The 6,579-nt window shown below is 40.5% G+C and overlaps 1 long non-coding RNA gene across 1 annotated transcript; it reads right to left on the minus strand.

Moving 5' to 3' along the window:
- Nucleotides 1–3,529: 3,529 nt before the first annotated feature.
- On the minus strand, nucleotides 3,530–6,579 carry LOC119736098. Its single transcript, XR_005272273.1, has 4 exons — nucleotides 6,533–6,579; nucleotides 5,442–5,567; nucleotides 3,863–3,891; nucleotides 3,530–3,560 (listed from the first exon to the last, which is right to left on the minus strand). It is a non-coding gene; the product is annotated as an uncharacterized LOC119736098 (long non-coding RNA).

Here is a 6,579-nt window from a genome sequence, read left to right on the forward strand (position 1 = left end):
TTTCAAGCCAAACAAGTGGTGCCTCACACAACTGTTTTAAATTCTGCAGCGCAAATCTTGTAAAAAGACTGTTAAAACCGGGTTGGCGGGCCTCTGTCTTTTGGTGCGTGACGCAGGTGCACAGTAATGTTCAAGTTATGCTTGGTATAAAAGACAGGCAAAAAACATCACCATTCGTTCATCTTCTAGAAGAGACGTGGATGTAGTATTATCTCTAGTTTGATGTGAGTTGAAGTCACGTTTAATACTGTACTATTTTTTTTCAAACCGGGTATATGTGCTACTATAAGCAATGCAGCTCTTACATGTCTCCGATATCAAGTAAAGTATGTGTTCCTCTCAGACGAATCGGGTTTCCCTCTTCAGCCATTTCACCTGACAATCCATGTTCCAGGAACTGTTCTCACTTTCACCATTGAAATCGCGAATGCACAGTGACAGCTCCTTTTGGTGCATCCAATATATCCCAAACGGCCTCTCCTTATGAAGAGCCTGGGAGAGTTATCATTCGATATATACTTGAGGCGCACTGAATTATTCGATGTCTAAAACCAATCATTCACCAGCCCTTTGTCTGCAGTTGTATGTGATGGGAACGGAACAGCATTGGGAAACATACTGAATACTTCATTTCATCTGTCAATTTTGGGGGAAGAACTACTAATAAATATTACAAGCAAAATCATTAGTATTGATTGCGTGAGCAACTCACGCGCTGAATTGACTGTTGTAAATTATATTGATCCTTGTTTTTAATACAATGGTTTATTTTCATGAGAAGAAAAGAGACGAGCTATCAAAGTCAAGTTCGAGCGCGAATCAGTCAGCACGAGCAATAATTGGGAGCGGTTAGGGTCGCACATGACTGATGCAGTACGCTCTGCCTCGGCTGTTCCATTGCTAGAGGGAAGAAACCATTCTTGTTATAGGTAATAAGAAGGGGAATTTGTTGTTATGTATTACAAGCTTATGTTAGTGATCACCGACTGTACTCATCGTAGTACAGTGCATTTGCAAGGCGAAATTATGACGTCACTGCAAGTGTTCGCTGGGAGCACTGATCTAAAAACTGACTTGATAGCGTACACATAGGATCGCAGAAGTCATTTGCAGCGGCGTAAATCAATCCGGGGGAGGGTATATATCCCCCATTCATTTTGAGTGAAACCATTTTTTGCACCACAGCTTAAAAAAACATAGATGTCATTTGATTGTTAGACGTCAAACTTGAAAATGATAAGTAACAGGCGAATAGGTTTTCTCTGATAAATCGGTAACGCTATTTCACACTTTGGTCATATTTTGTCCAGAGATTTTCAAACTCGTCACAACACAACATAAAAAACGGCTCTGTGTTTTGTTGTGAACAACGCTCGAGAAAACCAAAAAGTGTCCACCCTGACAAATTGTTCATATGCTTTTTATTCTCTTGTTTCTTTATTAGATTACACATTCCTACCTACAATTCATTGGTGATGAAAGTTGACAGTACAATTTAGACAAAAATAGAAATAATGGGAAAAAGGTCGGAGAAAACAATTTACAGACCATTCTAAACGATTTTGTCTAACGAAATACAACAGTCAAATAGTCCCACGAAGGTGAAACAGTTACTCCCGGAAGGTATATAGGCCTGCACTGTCGCACTAACCTTCCTGTGCCATTTTATTACACAACATGTAATTGCAATTGTTTGTATGATGCTGAATAATTCACGAATCGGTATTTTAACTGCACATGTGCACAATTCGTCTGATTAAGGTTCCGCTTGAAAAGGCTGTAGTGATGCACCAGATATGCATACAAATCGATACACCATGTATCATCTATAAAATGCAAGGGCGGATCCTGGGGGGGGGGGGGCCAAAGGGGGCCATGCCCCCCCCCCCAAAAAAAAAACGGAACCAATTTTTTTGTTATGTGACGTCGCAATAAAGGCAGGCGATGAGTACACCACCATCTTTTCCTCAAAAACATTGGCTAAAGTGGTCAGAAATTGCCTCAGATCGCACCACAGAGCATCGAGAATCCAAAAAATGTTTGGGGCCCTTAGGCGGGCCCCGAACCCCACGCCGTGGTTTTTTGACCCACTTTTTGGGAGACACAAATTTTTTTGGCCCCCCCCCCAAAAAATTGTGTTCTGGATCCGCCCTTGTTAAAATGCTGTCCGTAATGCTACTCGTTACTCTCAAATAAAGTCTGATTTAGGAAATTGTTGAAGTGGCCTCAAATATGAGTTATACACTATAAGGGTAGTTAGCAATTGCGGATAAGCTTTCGACTTGAAGAGTCCTGATTTGAGGTGGATATGTTTCTCCTCTATACTTCGCAACATGTTTACATTTGCAGTTATGACTATATTGACAGTTTAGTGACATTCATGTATGCTTTGCGCTTTTTCATTTCATAAAGTATCTTTACTAAAATTTATTTTTCTGACTACGTTTCATTTTGTTTCTTAATAGAAGTGGTGGATTTTCCACAAAGAGAAAAAACAAATCAATCTAGAAACATTGTGTTAAAGAAAGCACCAGCGTATCGTTGATTCTGCTGTAGCGCTTGATATCACAGTTTAAATTATAGAAAAATTCCTAAACTAACTTTTAAACAGGTCTAGTTGTACGCGTGCTGAATGGCTATCCTGACGAGTTGTATGGAACGCCTCCAAGGACTATTGGCCTATTCATGAAGAGCAAAAAGAAAACGTCGGAATTTCAGTCACTAAAATAACCACAAATTCGTATTTTGCTTTAAGCTTAGAAATATTATTATCCATGCATTATCGTCACTTAATACACTATTCGGGCAATTCACAATGCAGTGCGCCACCAAGCGTTTGCCACGGAGAGTTCATTTTTCCCAGTGCATTGTGGGAGATGGTCGACAACTTTGCAGGGCGGGACATTGGAAAAAATTTTTTTCCCGGTCAGTATAGTTTCGTAAGCGTATGATTCGAGTAATGCCCTTTTCTTTCATTTCTTTTGATCAATATTATGTTTATATAAGGCGGCAGAACGCTATGCCCAATTCTAAAACAAATTAACTCAAGTTGTCTAAATGACACTCGTTCAAATGGGCCATTTTTGTTGATCGTAAATTTGAAAAAAATGGACTCTTCATGACAAACTCTTGGTGGCGCACTGCATTGTGAAGCGCCCGAATTTGAACATAATAGGTGTCCTCGGCTTTCCATCTCTGTCACCTGGGTTTGAAGCCCGGCATGAACATGTGGCTTGGCTTTCAGTCTCTACCTGATGCCGTGGAATTATTCCCAGAAATATCGATATGGGGCAATTCTTCGTACATTCTTCGGGATCGCAAAGGAAATAGAGCCTCTGCAACTGCATTGTTGGCTTATCCCAGACGAAATCAACTGAGTTAATTATCTTTGTATTGCTCCCTCTAGTGCATGTTGTTGTTGGTTTCATCTGAATAAAATTGTATAAAAGTGAACATTTCTTTGTTGTTATCTCTCTTTTTTCTTTAGGCTTGTTAGCCGAGGTGCCGTATTCAACAATGTATCCCCTTACCTTTCATTGCTTCATTATCCGATCAATAACCTAGAAAGAAATTCATACAAAGGTGTTAGTTCTTTCCAAGTTAAAACGGCTTTAAAAACAACATGCCGGTACACTTTTGACACTATTTTTTTTTCAAGGATAACTTTAACAAGAAGAGCAGTAAGAAATCATTGAGTTTTGTTAAATTCAATTCGTTTATTATTCCATTTAAATGACTACAGATTAGTGACACACATTTGAAATATGACGGAACTTATGGAAATTGCCCTGGAATATTTATCATCATATTTAAATTTAACAATTTAAAACAATCGTCTCATATAATTAAACATGTCTCTTACCTATGCTATGGTAGTCCCGGACAAGGGCTCTGGGAATGGTACAAAGAAAACGAATGTTTACCGTGAAATAAATGTTTGGGTAGTTCGTAGTTTTTGTAATGGGGACCGCCCGATAGTCCGAAGGTCCGATAGTCCGAAAGTTCGATAGTCCAAATGCCCAACTTTTCCGTAAGAGGGGGTTCGTTAATCCGAATATGAAATAAGGTTCGTTAATCCGACCAATTGATGCAATAGTCCGAAGGTTCATTCATCAGAATAAGGTGAATCATTAGAATAAGTTGAATCAGTCCGAAGGTCCAATAGTCCGAAACGAAAATAAGGTCCGACAGTCCAAATCGACAATAAGGTCCGACAGTCCGAATCGACAATAAGGTCCGACAGTCCGAATCGACAATAAGGTCCGATAGTCCTAAGTGTCTGACTGACGAACTGTATTGCCCATTCGGACTATCAAACCTTATTGTCGATTCGGACTATGGAACCCTTTCGTCTATTCGGACTATCAAACCTTCGGATTAATTTATAGCCTTATTCTATTTTCGGACTAATGGGCCCTTCGGACTATCGAACCTTTGGACTATCGAACCTTCGGACTATCGAACTTTTGGACTATTGAACCTTCGGACTAAAGAACCTTCGGACTAATGAACCTTCGGACTACCGGGCTGTAACCTTGGTAATATTACAAATGTAACTGTAATGCCACATTTTATTCAGTCGAAGGTTATCCTCTTTTCGGTGCAAATACTACACTTTGAAAATGCATAGGCTGATAAAGCGTCATTTTTAACATAAGGAGAAAAAAACTAGAAATGATGTGAAGTTATGTCTTGCATGACTTTGTAGGGGTTGTATCAGAGGCATAAATAAAGGGGCAGGATGCCCCCCCCCCCGTTCGAGGCCCCACCCCCACTCAAAAGCTTGAGAAAAAATAATGGCTTTTCATTTGAAATGCTTTGATCGAGGGACCCTCTAGAAAGCGCCCACCCTGCAAACAGAATACATGTATGCCGCTGAGTGGGGTGCATACCTTTGTTCCCCAATACATAATGTTCCCCAACCCTAACCCTAACCCTAATCCTAATCCAAATCCTAAAGATTTTGGGAAATACCCATACTGGAATTTGTATCCTTGTGGAGACATTTCTTTGTTCTCGTGTAGTAAAGTTTTCGAGTTTGAAACTGTAGTTTCAAAATGCTCCTTTTTTAACCCGAATTAATTTCCTTGGCTGAAATTCGGACTTAATACCCTTTTTCTAAAACTCTTCGATTTGCGACCTATCAACATACCTTGAAAATTCCTAGTTTTGGTGTAAAGTCCATATATCTATTTCGTAATAACCTTGTGGAGACGTATTCATCTATAGAAATTGCCCTGTGGAGACGTATACGATCTTCTGTTCCCTATTGTGTGCATGTCTCCAGAGGGCACGGTGTATCAGATCAAAGGTATTGGGAAACTTAGGTATTTGGGAACATCGGGTAGACCCCGCTGAGTGATTTACATAATAAGCGTCGACATTCTTCGAACTTTTAAGCATGCAAAGGGCCCTACACTTGCATCAAATGCCAGGCTTACCGTCGCCTTCATACTCGCAATTCTTTCCGTAGTAACCCGGGGCACACAGACAGATATACTCCTCTTCTCCGGTCGGTCTGCACCACCCGCCGTTGAGGCAATTACCATAGAGGTCGCAAGAAGTTACTGAAAGTAAAATCAGACGGATAGTTAAGGAAATCTCATCAACAGCTGTGGCGATTTCTTGGCAACATTGAGGGAGGGAGGGGGGACGGGGAGGGGGAAAGAGTGGCTGGGGCTGGACGCCATTATGACCATAAAGGGCGCTGTATAAAGATGAATGTAATCACATTATAGAGCATAATTGTATAAAAGTATGTGCTTTGATCCAAAGAAACTCTTTTGTTTACCAATGGAACTAAACCCAAATTTAACATCATGTAAACAAAGCACGACAGATGTTATGGAGAGAGTTTCTTCAGTTTTGTGCAACACGGTGAGATTACGCCATACGAAAAAAATACTCACTTTTAGAATGTCGATACAGTGCTGGAGACGGTGGCGGAAGGCGTGTTCTGTGGCCAAAAGCTTCTGAAGGAATGCAGAACCACCCCTGATGTAATTGCACACCTCCTCGATCGTGTGTGGTGCCAAGCAATTGAGGAGTTGTGCAATGATATCAGGGATGATCCTGCATTCCTTCAGAAGCTTTCGGGCGCAGCACGCACCTTCCGCGTTCATTCAACTATTGTAAAATAAAGGTTTGCTTGATATGCACTTCTTAAACCATTTTTAACATTGTTCACTAGTGTCCATAATATTATGTGCAAAAGCACCCGCCATCTTGGGTCACCCATGACGCACGCGCAGTAAGCGCGACTTGTTATCAGTGAATTCGATTTCTACCTCAAGGCCGCGAAAATGAGAACTGTATTTTCCGACCGACTTTTAAGATTTAAACAATCCTATTTCCTGATTGGCAAAACGCCCGAATATTAATTGATCATTAATTAGTATAATTGTTGTTTAAAGTGAAATTAAGAAACCTCAACTGAAGAGAGATGCACAAGTACTTACGTTGGATCTTAAAGACCTTGGATCTTAAAGTAACTCATGCCTAATTTTCTTAAAGATGAACAATGCATTCTTACATGGGGGCCCACCACAAAAGAGTTCGGTCGTTGTCTCAGGTTCCGAC

Source organism: Patiria miniata, unplaced genomic scaffold (assembly GCF_015706575.1).
Source record: "Patiria miniata isolate m_02_andy unplaced genomic scaffold, ASM1570657v1 HiC_scaffold_29, whole genome shotgun sequence".
In the NCBI taxonomy this organism is placed as follows: Eukaryota; Metazoa; Echinodermata; class Asteroidea; order Valvatida; family Asterinidae; genus Patiria; species Patiria miniata.